General features: G+C 36.7%; 1 long non-coding RNA gene across 2 annotated transcripts in view; it reads right to left on the bottom strand.

The window, feature by feature from the left end:
• The window catches only part of LOC112979601 (uncharacterized), a 67,826-nt gene that overhangs the window by 44,290 nt on the left and 6,695 nt on the right, over positions 1 to 16,841 (bottom strand). For both annotated transcript variants that reach the window (XR_003258221.2, XR_010389614.1), the window contains exon 2: positions 14,236 to 14,284. This is a non-coding gene — a long non-coding RNA (uncharacterized LOC112979601). The remainder of the gene's footprint in view (positions 1 to 14,235; positions 14,285 to 16,841) is intronic.

Raw genomic sequence — 16,841 nt, 5'->3', positions numbered from 1 at the left:
TTTAATCATGCATATCTTTATCAATGTAACAAAATAAATAATTAAAAGTCAGTAGCATAACTGAAGTGCATTTCCAGACTGTTTGATGCACAACAGCCTTTTGCTGCTTGCTAACCACAAGGAGGGGTGTTTTACCACATGATAAAATGTGCATCAGCTCCCTCTCTTGAAAGCACATTCTTCTCTGGAGGGCTGACAACTGCCACTTATCTTGTACTATAACTCTGTCCATGCCAGATTCACAAATGAAGTGGTATTTCACTCTAGACTGAGTGAGCGAGTTAGATGTACTTTCCTGGATGAAAATCAAACATCCTAAGGCAATGAAAGAGTTAAGCTCATAGGATTTACCAAGCATCATGATGTAATTCCTTTGAGTTTACTCATCTCAGAATGATTTAAGACTCTGGATAAAGTCCTTTTCCTTGAGGTTTCAACAGGATCAGAGGACTGTCTCTATAAACAAGACTAAGCAGCAGCTGACAATGAAAACTTGTTGTTAATTCAGGAAGTTGTTCTAAATTACTGTGAATTTCTCAGATTTTCATTTCCTTCTAATACAAACTACAGTCCTTTAACAAATATTATGGATCAGACCACATTTATGATATTAAAAAAGCTATGTGAAAACACTTCTTCTTCAATTTATCTATTCATTAGATTGGCAGAAATACAGAATTTTTTACTTGCCCTTTTCAAAATTGCATAGCAAAGAAAAAGAAGCATAGGATCTACTGTGGCTCACACATCATCAGCAGAATTGTCAAGTAGGACCTAAATGTAACTTATGTGTTAAAGGGACACCTAGTGAAACAACATTTTAAGCGGCATATAAAGCAAAGACTTTGGTTTCTAGACTGACAAAAGATTTGTTCCACATTAAAATTCAAAAATTTTGATTTTTTTAAATGTGGGCTTCAAATTAATCGTTGTTCTAATAAGTTCAAATTTGTAACAAAAGATGTTCCCTTCTAAAATGATATTTTGTTTTCCCCTTTCCAAGAAGACCCTCCCTCACCATTATCACATTAGGACAACAATTTGTCATAAGCTGTGCTGAGGAACAGACTTGATACAGATATAGAATGAATTGAGCTATTTATTTTTTATGTTCTTAATCTTTAGTATTCACTCCTGAATGTCCATTGTAACCTTGCTATCTGATCTCATATTTTGAAACTAAAATAATTTATTATGCAAGCAGAAAGCTATCACAAAGAAAGTTACATAACCGGAAATATCTTTAGTAATTTATCTTAGCACCAGATGAGTGTTTTCTTTGTCCTAATTTTTCCAACAACTCCAGTCTGATTCTATGTAAAATGGTTTTCTTACTTTCTTTTAATTTCACATGAAGCATTTAGGTCAGACTTCCTAGAAATCTTTGACCCCTCATAAATCCCCAAAGTCTTGAAAGGTTCCCTTAGGCCAGCTCCAGAAGGTCGAACTCCCAACTATTGAACATTTGATGGTATATAGTATATGCACATAGAAACTTAATTCAGTTGTCAGAGATTAGGATTTCCAAGTTTTGGTAGTAATTACTTTTCTGAGCCTATATAACAAAATGAATGAGACACAACATCTGTTTTCTGGTTTACTTAAGTAAACTTATATCGTGTGAATTCAATCATTGATTAACTGTTGAAGTCAATGAAACATCACATTTTTCAAAGTCAGAAATTATTACAATTTCCACTGAACCTATGATCTTATTAGAACTGAGTGGAAAACAATTTTCTCAGCCTGTTGAAATATTTGAGATTTCAAGAATTTTCCTATCCTCTCAAAAACAAGAAACCCCATGATAGCCTGCGCAGTGGCTGGAACCCTCAGTCTGCTGTGTGAAGTTCAAAATCTTCCTATATTGATTCAAATCAAAGAATGTGAGTTTCCCACATCTGACAGATAGCCAGACCATTAGAAGGCTGGCTATTTCTCTTTGCTGGCTTTGGTCTAAAATTACATCATAGTGATGGGGGTGTGTGTCACAACTGATGTGGAGTCTGGGTAGCAGGATTGATTTTGAGGTCTGAGGAAAGAGAAATATTAATTACTGGACAAGGAGAAGTGATGTGGGAGCTCAAATCACTGCACTCACTAAGGGAGTCCCTCAATAAAGGAGGGAAGAGACTAAAAAGCACAAAATCTTTGTTGAAAAGAAGGATTTGTAACAAACCCATTACTTCTGAGCTGTAACTGCCATACATCTATATTTTCTAGGAATTGTTCTTTCTTAACTCACATAAAGTTCCCTGGGATGGATTTCTGACAAGTACATTCTGTGTCTGGCTTTATGAAATTCCTGCCAGGAACTTTCTGCTTCTACAGGATGCTGCTGCATCTCCTTGTAGCTGAACTTTGATGAGAGTAGATTAGGTAGATAGAATTGGGAGAACAGTGAAGGTTTGCATGATGAGTTGGAGGCTAAGAGATTTAGAGACAGGAAACAATAGAGGACTAATATGGAAAGACCTGGGACAAAGAGGAATGTGCTATTTATGAGAAGATTGTGAAGGGTGTACGATAAGCTGGAGAAGGGATGGGAGTGATCTGGTATCAAAAGGCTTTGGAACAAGGGCTTTGGTTGAGCATGTAAACTCTAAATTGGTGATGCTGAGGTAATATTGGAAAGTACTGGTGATCTCTGGACCTCTGATTCATGATGGTTGGAGTTTCAAAGGAGCACCACTGCATTTGAGTACCTTCAGTTCTGATTTGAGTCAAGGGCATATATGTGTGAATGATGCCTTCCCACTTCTATCATTTCTCTGGTGGTGCATATTGCATTGCTGTCTTCTTTCCTGACTTCGTAAAATACAGGAGAGGATGGTCTCGTCTTGTCTTAGGCATCATGAGACCAAAAGGACAAATCTGCAGTGATGTGTGCTTCTGTCTCCTCTTGGGTGTCCCTCCTTCCCTTTTGTCCTCACATTCTTTATGCTGCATGGAACTGCAGTTCCCTTTCTTAGGCATCAGATCTGGTACAGCTCAGGACTGTAATCCCTTTCTGATGACCCCTATGAGGAAGTCAGGCTTTTAGGTAAGTCACTCTCCTGCCCAACTCTGAATATTTCTTTATACAAGGAGACAATATTTTGCCATGCTGACATTAAATACTGTATATCTATTAACTCTCTAAAAACACACCTCAAGGTAAGTTTATTGCTCTCAATAGACTTAGAGTCATATTTGAATTCTGGTCCTTGATAGTAAGCCACTGAAATACATTACAGAACCCCATGCTTCAGTGTAGACAACCAAGTCAAAGAAACTGCAGGGAGCTGCAACTAATTCGTCTCTTTAACCTCAAAGAGTTCATCTTAAGAAAATTTTGCCAGCCTTGTATATTGTCACAATTCTTATGGGATTAGACGTGAACTTGGCTGGTAGTGCTAAAATTCTCATGGACCTCACCAAACTCCAAATTTAATTTTTAGTGTTCTTATTAAAATGTCAAATCCTAGGAACTGTAAATTAAATGACACCCTTTGCTTTCATTCATACAAGCAAAAAAAATTTTTAGGCCTCCCAGTTGCCGAAACAGATGAAGAATGTGAACTCTTAACACTTTGAAACCAGAAGATAAATAATCTTTCAAATGTAGTATCTGCGTAAACTTAATTCCTAAAATAGAATCATTACTTTTGGGTGGCTGACTGGTTAGAGTTACCAACACTGCTAAATCTTTAATTACAGTGGGCAAGAAGTAAGGGCGATGCAGTCAAGCACTCAGTACTAACCAAGACTCAGCATTTTAAGAGCACCAACCAGTATGAATGAAACTAGTCTTGCTTCCAATGAAGTCAATGTAAGTTTTGCCAGGCACTTCAAAATCAGCAGATCTGATCCTCAGGCCTTTTCATTCCTGCAAAGGTGCATGAAAAAGTACTGAAGATTTACTGCTTCTAATCTGCATGTATCTATGGGACTGATAGATTCAGGTCTCTGACATTGAACTGGACCCTATCAAGAATTTTAGAACTTCTGAAATCTAAAAGGAAACATGTCCAATTCATCTTTCTTTAACTTTGTCATCTCTGCACTACTCCTTGTTTCCTAGATGAATAGAAATTCATCTGAATAACCCCATGCTTCTCACAACCCTGTGAGAAAAAAAAAACTAGGTAACATTGCCCTGATACTTATAATAGTCCTCTCATTCTCTGCCTCACTAGCATAAAAAGCCAAGATATACTGTGAAAATTGCCACAGTATTGACTATTTAAGAAACAAATCTGTGCTGTGACTGTACAGGAATATCAAAAAAGTATTGAAGTTGCTCAGTGGGACATTTCTTACTTACCCAACAATGACTTGTGACTATTACAAATTACTTCTATGTCTCCTATCTGCTTACAAAACTCTGCCTGTTTTGGCCCATATTGTCTTGCTCTTCATCACATTATGAATAAAACATTGCATCCCACATTACAGGAAATGTATTTACAAATGGAGCCTAACTCTGTCATCAGATGCACAGTTTTGAAACTTTGCATTTTAGAGTGAGCTAAATGACTGAGAACACTTGAAAGCAACCTCCATTACTTATGTTACCGTCAGCCTGAACTTGACTATCCTCTAAATCTATGGATTAGAGCCAACTACTGTACTATTGGCTTTTAAACAGTACTGTCCATTGATTTAATTGGAGAATCCTGATTAAAAATTGATGTGACAATGTGCCCTACTGCCCTAAGTCTGCACATAATGCTAGTACTGATGTTAAATTTGCAAAGTTACAGGCATTCATCTTCTGCCACTGTTCAGCTAGTTATAGTTAAAATTGCAGCTTATCATTTTAGAGGTAATACTAACAACAACAAGCAGGTACAAAGAACATTCCTTTTATTAGGAAGGTCTGAAAACAAATGTCATGAGCCATATTCCCTCCCTGCTAAAAACCTCATACTTCCACCTGATTGAAAAAGATTTTGGACTAAAACACTCCTGAGAGAAAAATCAGATTGGGACTCAGTAGGATTATCTGCTAAGGAAGTAAAAAGCTGAATCATTTATCTCTTGGTCAGTATTGATATGATCAGAGAAATTGAGGTTGACTTACGTAGAAGAATATAAGAACACCCTTGAAGAATATATTCAAAGCCAATACAAAACATGCAGAGCTCTCCCTTGTAGTTTCTGTATTTGTTGAGAGTGTACCTCCAGTACACCTTCTCATTTTTGGAATGGTAATGTTCCATTAACTATGAGAGGCAAATCTGAAGAAAAAACAGTGTCCTGCTAATGCTCTCTAAACTATGAATTTCTATAGATTTTCTTAGTCTACTTGGCAGAAAAATGTTGGAGAAGATTTAGATATTACATCACGTATTCCTAAAAACTAGCATTAACTGCTTCAATAACTACATCTGAGATTCTTTCTGACATAACACCAATTTAGGGTTAGCTACTAACAACTCTGAAGATATTTCAAAATATCAAAACAGCAAGTGTTGCTGAGGAAGAAGAAATGAGAAAGTAGCTTCTTTTGTCTTTGTAAAATCAGGTTAAGGACTCTAAATGAAAAATGAAAGGAAACCAGTAGTAAAAGAAACTACACAGAATATTGCTGATCTTGACATGGACAGAAGTATACCCCATACAATCACATTGCTGAACACAAAGATACAAGCTGAACTTATAAAATCTCTGTATTTATACTTGTATATTCTTAAAGGAAATGTTTTTGATGTTTTATAGCATTGTACTTGTTGGAACTAGAACTTTGCTGTGGCTTAGATAAGTGAGTCCCCATGCCAAAGAAAGCCATATAGACAGTATGACATAACTAAACCTTTAAATTCAGCAGAAAATGTTCTGTGAATTACAATTCTGCTTTCATCGCATTTATGCATTCCAGGTATATTGGCTTTAAGCATGTATATTTCTTGAAGCATAACAATTAAAATCCAATACCTAATTTGAGAATTTAATGGAAAAACATGAACTGGCTGTATATGTGAGATTAATACTGAGGTGCATCATACAATAAGACTTCATATGAAATAAAATGCTTTTTCTGTGGGCAAATTCCACCTGTATAATGCTTATCATAGGATTCACATAATTTAGAGATTTGTTGCAATTCCCCCACAGGTTGAGTTTTAATAAACAAAGCCTGCTTGAAATTCCCATTTTATACCAAAAGAGGGCACCTAAAGCTTTCAGTATAGAGACCAAGGTGTAAGGAAATCTGCCTTGGATTACTTTCCAACAAGACTGTGGAAATCTTCTCCCAACTTAAGACATACTAAGCAGAAATATAGAGTCTGTTACTAGACAATGAAATTTAACATGCAAACAAGTATATAGCTACTTTTAAGGGAAAATGACACTGCAATATAGTTGCAGCATATTCACATTATTCATAAATCCATAGATTATGCATCCAGAAAGGATAATTCTGATCACCTAGTTTGACCTCCTCTATACTGTCCTGAATTAATTTCTTTTTGTATGAGAACATTTGTTTTAGAAGAATATCCTATCTTGACATTAGAATTGCCAGTGTCTGCAGAATCAAAACAATCCGTTTAAATATTTTCAGTGACTTTACCTTCATTATTGAAAAGGAATGAAAAATTCCTAACTTACTTTTGGTGTTTAGTTTTAGTTACACTGTTTTTACTCCTGGATAGCTCGATTAGCTTCCATAAAATTGCTTCTGTTATTCATCGCTGATAAATTAAAATCAAGCCTGTAGTAAGGGGCACAATTTAGAACATGCGGAATACTTTAAAGCAGCAAGTAACAACTGGCTTAACCTAGTGGATATAGTACCTGAAAGGAACAGATATTCTGTTTTCTGATTGTAGCTTGACAGTTTGCCTGTAGTTGAACCTCAGGCAAGTCATTTCACTGTGCAGTGCCTCAATTATCTTATTTGCAAAATGGACCTCATTTTTAAAATTCTTTGAAATCCTTAAACAAAAGGCACTATAGGAGAGGGACACAATAATGCAAAATTATCTGTTGCTTTGCATCTCCCCTATTGCTGTCCTTGGTAGAGTTAAGTCCCCACTAGAAATGCATACCACCTTTAGGTATCCTTGGAAGTATCAGAAAAATGTATTTTCCTTTTCCGGGAGAGACAATATTAGTACTAAAACAAGAAGGGTGCCATGTTCATTTGTCCACTACCATCCTGGAATTTATGTTAAGTGTCTATATCTACACTGATAGCTTACCTTGCTTTTGAACTGCAGAAATGCTCAACTCAAATGCTTAAATCTCTAATTCACTCAAAATTTGAGTGCCAGGCCTTTAATTCCATCCTTCCAGAATATTTGACAAGTGATCGAAACCAGGGACTTACCACTCCATGTTCTGCTGTAGGGATGCAAAAGTGAATGTCAGGAACCAAATCCTGAATAGGGGTGTCTCCTAATCATGCTGTGTGTATGCATGAAGAGTCCCAGAATCCAAACTTCAAAAAACAGTATTTCACTACCCACCTCACTCCTAAATGCCCTGATTTTACATATATGATCCACACTCTTGTCCTCACTTTGTCTTCCAGAGTCTTCCAGAGTTCTACTGATTATTTCTGGTTTTCTTACATCTAATTTTGGACCTATTCTCAGCTACCTTCTTGTATGCTTGTTCAAAGCCAAATACGAATTGCAAATATGTGCTTTTATGAACAGATTCTTAAAGACACTGACAATGAACAGCAGTTTATTATTCTCATTACACTGGCACATAAATCTCTAGAAGATCAGGGAAACTAGCAACTTGCTGCCCCTATCAACACCCTAGAGTGTCTATTTAGGAATATCATCACTTCAGTATCTCCACATAGCAACTTATCTCTGTGAATGCAACATATAAAATAATGTAATGCATGGGGCGAGAAATAGGATCAAAGATGCATTTTATGTAAATACAGATAAAATGCACCAGAAGCAACTGCTGGAAGGAGTTAGAAAAGATGACTGAGCATAATTAGCTGTGGAGACTTCATGGCAGAGAAGAGTAAATTATCCTCGTCAGCATAGCACCATGCCTGTGTACTATCTATATAATTGTAGTTAACTGCCATGGAGTCATGCTTAAATGTAACAAGCTGTGTGGTGTGGATACAAGTTTTAGCTTGCTTGCAAACAGGAAGTAAATTCTAGAGCTGCATGACATGCCCTGGCAGATAGACAGAGAAGGGCTTGCTTCAGAAGTGGAATTAGGCACAGGCACTTGAAAACAGATCTTTCTTAAGTCAGATCCCAAACTTTGATAAGATTCAACAATTGCCTTGTGAAAGTCCTGCCTCTGATGAGCTTCAGCAATTATTTTGTTACCTGCCTGTCTACATTACATATTTTCCTAGTAGATAAAAATAGGAAGATTTGAATAATAAATTGCTTTAAGCCAGAGAGAAAATTTGTTTGAAGTGCAACAATTTTACTTTTGGAAATACATGTAATAGTAGCAAATATTAGCAGTATACAGAATGTATTATACTCTTCAAATTTATATTGCCATTGATTACAATAATTTATATTTAGCTGAACTCCTCCATTATAAGTAGCTTTTTCACAAACTTTGTTCTCTCTGGAGACTGGAAAGGTATTTCATGTGGTTACCCTCATGAACATGTTTGTTCCAGAAGGAAAAATGCAAAACATTTACTTCTCAGGTAAAAAGTGAAATGAGAAAGAAACAAATATGTATTTTCTACTTGCCTACAATACATAGATTCTATATATAGACACTGGACATATATATCTAGATACTAGATATATATAGTGTGTGAATGTATACACACACAAACTCACATACACATATAAATATAAAAATATATAATAGAGAACAGGTGCAAAGTAAATATTCAACTGTAGCTTTAATGTTTCCTTTCAAATCTGTCACCATTTGCTTCTTAAATTGGCTTCACATGCCTGCTTTATGAGTAACAGAAAATAGAGAAAATAGATCTCCAACTGTAAAGACGTGAAATTTAATCCCTACTAAGTGACTGCATATTTTTTCTGTTCTTTAGAATTTGATTAGTGGTGAGGTACTGTATAAGGAACACAAGACAGAAAATACTGTTGGACCTCTAAAATAACACCCTTTACTGAGAACTAGAGTTTTTGTCCCCTAAAATATCAAGCTAGAACTGCAGAACAGGCATAAAGAAGAGCTGTCTGAAAGATATGTGAATCGAAAAGGGGCATAACAATCCAATTGCTTTTGACACCTACAATTTCACATTTCTTAGGCATTTTTACCGTGTTTCGTTTTCTGTATCTTAAGGGTTTGTCTGCTAGACACTGCTGTATGGGTTTTGCTTTATTTTTGAAAAAGTCCTTCAAAAATGTATTAAGATATTTCCTAGAGTTACGGTGATAATTTTGCTTTATTACCTTTATAGCTCAGGTGGATTACTCAGTTGCATTCAGTAAGAGAAGTTTTGAGTGAAGGGAAATGTGGATGATGAAATAGATATGTAAAGAATAAAATATCTTGTTATTACTGCTTACACAATTCCAGTTTTATGAGCCATCATTTTTGCATTTCCTTTCAGCACCAGTGTCCTTTGTATGTAACTGAATACTGTATCCACAGGGAATATGCATGCTGAGAAGCTGGCTATGGAGTCGACTCGAATCTTGACCATCTCATTTATCAGCTACTGGAATAAAAAGAACTTTTTCATTCAGGTTACCTGAAATCTAGATTATGTGCACAGACCTAAATGGAGCAGAACAGAGGGAGGTGTGTGGGAGGGTTGCAGGGAATGTATGCCTTTCAGCAGTGCCAGAGAGTGCATATATAGTGGTGCAACATGCTCAAGCATATGGGCCTACATTTGGATGCATCTGCTTTTGCGTGCCCAAGCTGAGACACCTAGAGAGCTGAAACTTCAGCAGACCTCAGGAACTAGCCCCTGAATATCAGGTCTTTTTTTGCTGTCTCAACATTTGCATATAAAAGCAGACACCAGTAATCACCAGTCAGCTTTGAAAATAGAGATTGGAGAATATTCTCTGCACCGGACATGGAAAAATGAATGACTGTGAAATCAGAGGTACTGTTCTAGGTCTTTGAATCCCATCCAAAACATGAAACGGCATGCTTAATGACGGCAATAGTTGAATCTCAAAGGTCGAATCTGGATTTGTTTTTTTATACTATAGAGAATCATCCTGATTTGGCGAGGGACTGATCTAGATGAATCCTTGACATTTTTCTTTGCTAATTTGAGTATCTCTAACAAAGTGCTCAAGATGAAAACTTTCTCCCTTGCAAGCCATTTCATATGTTCATCAAGCCAGTGTATAAATCACAATAAAATCCACCAGAATACAATACGAAGAAAATATATGTCAGATCCTAAGAGTAGCTGTCTGAATACCTCCCTGATATGGCTACACACAACAACTCAAGTAATATAAAATAGTGTTCTAGATTTTTCCATAGTGATGCATGTTCAATACAAACTACTTTGCTATGAAAAATGAAATGACAACTTTAGCTATATTCTGGATTTCTTTTCTACAGATTTAGTTCTTTGATCAAAAACTGCAGTATATTGAAGTTTTGCTATTGTCAACGTATTGTACATACACAGCGTGTTTATTTTTGTGTGCTTTTAATGTATTTAACCTTAATGTCTGCTTCTTTAAAGGAGAGAAACTGTGGCTCAGCATCTTGAATTGTCAAAGCAACCTATTGCAGATTTCTTTTTATAGATGAAAAGAAGCGTCCAGAGGATGAATGCTATTCACAAAATGATTGCTGTGGCAGCCATATCATGTCTCAAAGTACACATGGCTGTGTAAACAGAAACTACTGAAACTTGCAGTGACATGTAAAAGTTTTTCCATGACATATGAACCTGTATGTCACCTAAAGAGATTCAGCTGGAGCTGTTACTAAAAACGTAAGTGCTCTGGGTATTTGTTTTTTAATATCACTTTATTTTTGAATGGGCCAAAACTGAGCTATTCCTCTCCCTCGTGAGACCCTCAAGTTTAACATTAGAAGAAGTTTTGTGACAGTCTAGTAAACCTTTAAAGAGATTTCTTTTTGTGACAGACAGATGTAAATGTATCCCTCTAATCCTATCCTTTCAGGTCTTTGTCTGCAGATGAATGTTAATAATTAGTAGTTGAGTTCCCCCCCTCCTTCCTTCATAAAATTGTATTCTTCATATATTCATCATCTTTTTTTTGTTTTCTCAAAGTACCAGCATCCCTGACAGCCTCCCTTTGTTCTTATGTTTATAAATAATTTATAATGTAGAAATATCTCTTCTTAGTCTTAAAAAATAAACTAATGGTTGAACATAACATACTGCCAGAAGCAGATCTACCACTAGCTTCGGAAAAAAAAAGGGGGGGGAAAGGAAAAAAAGAGCTCCATGCTTAACAAAGAGAAGAGGAAGGAACATCACATGGAAATCCATTTATCTGAGTGAACACTGATTTTTGTTTGCAGATGTTAAATGCATCTGAGCTACTCTCATCTTATGCTCTGTTTCTGCTTCTTTTCCAGGCTATGCACCTCGATTCACTCCATAAAAATGTAGCTTCTTTTATATGTTCTGAACGCACAAAGGGCTACAGTGTGGACTCAGTTATCAGCATAAACATATTTATACTGATACAGGTTATTCCCTTGAGGATTATACCAGGCCTTATACTGACACTTAGCTGGTGTTGACAATTTCTGTACGTGTTGTAGAGGTATTGCTAAAGAAAATCATGTGTCTGGCCAAGATTTTAAACCTATCCTAAACTGTGTGTGGACCAAGTACTGGTGTTGGGATTCTTTTATAAAAATTCTGAACATTATACTGCAATAGTGGATAACTACATCGCAAATGGTAGCACACACAGTCCTCAAGCTATGAAGAATTTGTGCTCAAATTTGGACTGAAGTACACCGAATTTCACCATCTACTGAACAGCAGGGAGTGGTGATCCAGTTTCAAAATTTTTGTATGGCTCTTTACTATTGCTTTATGCATCCACAGCAGGAGCAGCATACACATAAATATTATTCTTGATTATTTTTGATTAAGATAAGTACAACTGAGCTCACTATTATGCTGTTTAGCTAAGATCTACAGAGAAATCTTTATTTTGCTGTAGGTTAGCATATGTCAAAAGAGATGGCTTAAAAGTCACTACGTGATATATGAAAATATATTGCGATCTTTGTTAAATAACAGTCCTAGCAATGTGATGAAGCCTAGAATGTAATTTAAATAAGGATGTCAGCAGTAGCTGACATTAGCTGCTAGGTTTTTTAACTAATGAAGAGGTAAAATATTATCTCCCATCTTAGAACGCTACCTAGAGCAGTGACATTAATGAGTCAATGGCTTACTACCAAACGGCTACCAGGCAACATCCCTGCAAGCAGGGTAACTGCAGTGAGGACTCCATAGTTATACACAAGTAATTTGGGTAATACTTTGTCTTACAGGGAGAGCGTGCAGCTCTGCTTTAATACATTCTATTTTAAATCATCTCCTCACCAGGCACTAATCTCTACGTCCTCTGCAGGCTACAAAAAATATTCACCTACTCTTAGAGCATATTTTCTAATCCAAAAGTAGCTATGATTGAATCAACAGCACTATGCAATTTAAGGATAGGAAGAGAGTGGAAAAAGAATATCTCCTCCTATGTCTACACACAGTAGAAGAAGGGAAATTTAGGCAGATAGGCAAAACAAATGTAAGAATGGTCTTGACCTGCAGGGCTAGGCTTTAGATCTACTCACTTAAAGGAGGGTTGGAGTCAAGATTTTAGTTTGATTTTTCAAGAACCAGGCCAGCTGCCCTTTGTAAATTATTCATTCTTGCTTTTGGCTGGTTTCTGACTTTGCAGGGTGGAATGTGTTTCGGCCAGAAAGAACACACATGCAAAATCTTTTGAAATTCCTGTTTGAGAAACTTTCTGAATAAAAGAGGTCACCCCTAGCAGCTCAGAGATGAATCTGCTCGCACAAAAACAGCTTGGAAAGAGCAAGCTTAAATCTCATCCAGGTGCACAAAATCAATCTTTTGATGAACCCCCCTTTTTAGGAGTTTGATCTTCTAATCCTCTACCTTTTCTCATCCCTTGCCTTTAATGCCACATAACAGGATTCTGAGCTTCTGTTGAAATACATTTTGTGATAGTCTGTAAATCTCTGCTGAGATAGCTGCTGCCTTCAGATCTTAGAGGGTATGGTGCTAAGGTTCAATGTTTTTCAGAAACTGTACATTTAGAACTGAATCCCTAGGTGCACACATTCTAAAGAAAGCAAGACAAACCTAAAACAGAGCATGTATCAAGACCAGAATATCAGCTAAAGGTATCATGCTTGGAAGGAGACATTTGAAAGCTCAGCACAATCATTTAAAGGAAACCTTTCAGGTTCCTGATGGTTGCTGGGGATCAAGAGAGAAAGTAGTGCCATGGGAAGGAAGGATGAGGTTGAAGGAAATGAAAAATTTTATTGGAAAGAAGAGGAAAATAGAGAAGTGGGGAGGAGCATATGAGAGATGAGTATAAAAGCATCTCAGACAACATGTTTGACAATGATACCTCTGTATTTTCCACAGTGTGATGCTAGCATAGCAGTTAACCCTTAAATGATTTTGGATTTATCCAAAAGGAATCTTCAACCTATTGTATGTTCACAATGAAATGTCTGTCTAATGATGCTGACACATTACCTTTCAAATTTAACTCAAACATCTTTCACGACTATACAAAACACTGTAGTTACAAGACTATTTTCTCTTGCTTAATTCATTCTCCCATTCTGCTTGGTTACACAGGTAAAAGCATTTCCAAATGCATTCACAACCTATTCTATTCTGTTCTGTTTTGTTTTGTTCCATTCCAAACATTAGCTTGAATAAAAGATGCCCTAATGCCTAGAGAAGAGACAGCACCCAAAACATGTACCCAGAATCTCAATTTTTGTCAGATTCTAAAATGGACTAACCAAAACTCCAGCTGTAACATGCGTGATTTTTGTTGGTTTCAATACCTTGATCAAAAATTTTTCAATGCAGGCCCTTTCCTGTTTATAACAATGTGCCTTTATAGCAGGGAAACTGTCTGGCTCCCTGGTGTTATTAAGAAAATACAGTATACAAAAGCTTTAAGCTTTAAACCATACAGCATTATTATTATGATAGCAGGAGGTGTCAGGTGGAGACAAAGACACATGGATAGAATTGATTTGAGGCGCATCATCAGAAAATAAGGGTGATGTGATCACAGTACTTACAGCACATGCAGCAGCTGTACAATTCTACATGGCAGCTTCCATCATACCCCTCACATGAAAAAAAAAAAGAAAAAATTCTAAGTAAATGATGGGTGAATACAATATAAATTTTAGTGTATGACAAGACACTTTCTTTCTTGTTTAATATATAAATCAGGAGCACTTACGAACTGGTATTAATTAGAATAATGTATTTGCTTTCTTTCAACAGTTATGTCAGCCTCATTAAAAACTGAGTGCTAAATCTTCATTAGATTTTCAATATTAAAATACTTCCATGAAATATGAATTAACATCTAACTTGTTGCTGGTTATATTAAGAAAAAGGAGGGGGGAAACCTTTGGGATGAAATTCTGGCCCAGTTAAATCAATGAGACTTTTGTTTCTGAATTCAGTGGGGCCAAATCATTCCCTCGGTGTTGGCGACACGAGGTAATGGCTTTAAATCTGATGCACAGGCAGGTCGCAAGAAGCATTCTCGTTCAGTCTCTGTGCCTGTCTTGCATGATGATGGTTAAAATTTTCAGTCACCTGGATGACTGAGGAACCTAAGTCTCACCGAGAGTAAAAAAGTTTAGATTCTCAGGTAGCTTAGGTGTTTTAGGAAACCTGAGTGTGAGTTTTGGAGTTGAAGACCTAGCACCTAACAAAAAGGCCCAGTAGTATTCCTTCTAGAACTATTCTGACTCCCTTTTAGTATATGAAACCCGCAAAACAAGCAAGTAGTTCATATGTGAACGCTGCAATTTAAACCAAACAAGGTACTGCCACTGTTAGGGATTTTAACAGATGTACCCTGCCTGATGAACAGCACGGCGCACCAAGAAGGAAGAGACAGTAGGAGACAGTTCCGTACAGTGAATCTCTCCAGTTCTCAGCTTGCTACACAATCCGTGACAGATTTCCCAGCAGACTTGAAGTTTAGAAAGATGGATAGATCAGGACGAGGCAGAAAATGAGCAACTGAAACCTAGTTGTAGGAAACTACCTTAATTTGCATATTCAGTCATAGCTGCGATCGGTGACCCTCTTACTTCTGTAATAGCTGCGGTCTTGGATCAGAGCAAATGTTACTGGAACAGCTTGAAAACTACCTAAAGAACCTTTGGGAAGGGCCTACCTGCCCTGCAGATGCACTGTGCGAGTGGAAGTAGCTGTAAGTGTGTTTGCCTTTCAGAAAGAAAGGAGATCTTATAATTATGTTTTATCTGACTGTAGCTTGTTTGGAAATGGAAAAATCTGATCCTCTCCTCCCCGGGGTTATGCATTAGAAAGCCACAAGGTGGTGGTATGGTGTCACTTTTTTTTAAAAAACAACAAAAAAGAGGTTTTGTTTAATGAGCTTGAACTCACAAGCCTGCTCATCTAGTGAACTGTGACTTTTCAAATACCAACCTATTAATGTCAAAGGCAATACTGAAGGGAACAGTTCTGTTTGATTTAAAAAATACAGACAATGTGAAGTCCACTATGCTCTAATATCTATCACCTATGGGGCTCCATTCATGCCTAATGCTTTATTCAAGCTAAGACCTAGTTTTTATATATCAGATTAATACATATCTACAGCTTTGCACCTTTCTATTTTGATTTTTTTATTATCAGGGCTCGCCGGGGCCATTTTCATTCCCTTACTATAGCATCTGCAAGCAGGTGGATTAGAGATAACTCTCATTGTGCTTTGTTTTCTCCTGACACTGTCATTAATCATTCCTTAAGCCACACTTCAACTTATAGTAATCAGGACTGGCTGTTCCCGAGCTGCACAAGAATTGCCTTTCACAATGTAATGTGAAATTGGAAGCGAATGGCTGAAGCCAGACGCTTCTTCTGCATTCCCCATCTATCTCATCATTTAGGTATTTATCCATCTCAGGCTTGTACAGGGAGCATCTCTCTCTTTCCCATGAGGACACAGATTGCAACGGAGGATCAGATTTGTTACTCAGGCTTTGGGCTTTGATTGTCCTCTTATAAGTTTGGGATTAAAGTGAAATTTCCCACAGGGCTATGCAGGATTTGCTAGCATTTAACTGTTTAACCTGGCTGTTTGTGAATGAGAATCCTGTGGTCAACTATTCCATAGAGAATATTATGGTAAGCCAGCTCTGAATGGCAGACATTTCAGTAAATTCCTGTAAAGACTGCTACAGTTGATTCCAATTAAGTTCATACCTGATAACAATTGTTTTCTTGTACAAGATGAACAGTAATCTTACAATAAAAAACAATTGTCTAAATATTCTCTTGTGAAATATGCATCAGCCTTAAAATAAATGCAGACCATCTAAAAGTTATATTCGTCTGTTTATGCTTTTAGAATCATTGTGCATTAATTTGTCTTGAACTAGGTCATATCTTTCCCTGTGTACAAGAGCTGCATTCTCTAATATCTTACCTAATTTTAATAATAATTATAAGCTAATAATATCTATCGTAGCCTGGCACTGGAATGGGCAAACATTTTAAACAAGCTGCATTTGATGTATTCATAAAGACAAATTGAGGGTTCTGGAAAGCATACTGTTAAATATGTAGCCAAAACAGATGTAGCTTTCCTGGCATTTGATGCGATTCTTGTACAAAGGAAAGTACCTATAATGTG

The sequence above is a fragment of the Dromaius novaehollandiae genome, chromosome 5 (assembly GCF_036370855.1).
Source record: "Dromaius novaehollandiae isolate bDroNov1 chromosome 5, bDroNov1.hap1, whole genome shotgun sequence".
Classification (NCBI taxonomy): Eukaryota; Metazoa; Chordata; class Aves; order Casuariiformes; family Dromaiidae; genus Dromaius; species Dromaius novaehollandiae.
This window is presented reverse-complemented; position numbering and strand designations above follow the sequence as displayed.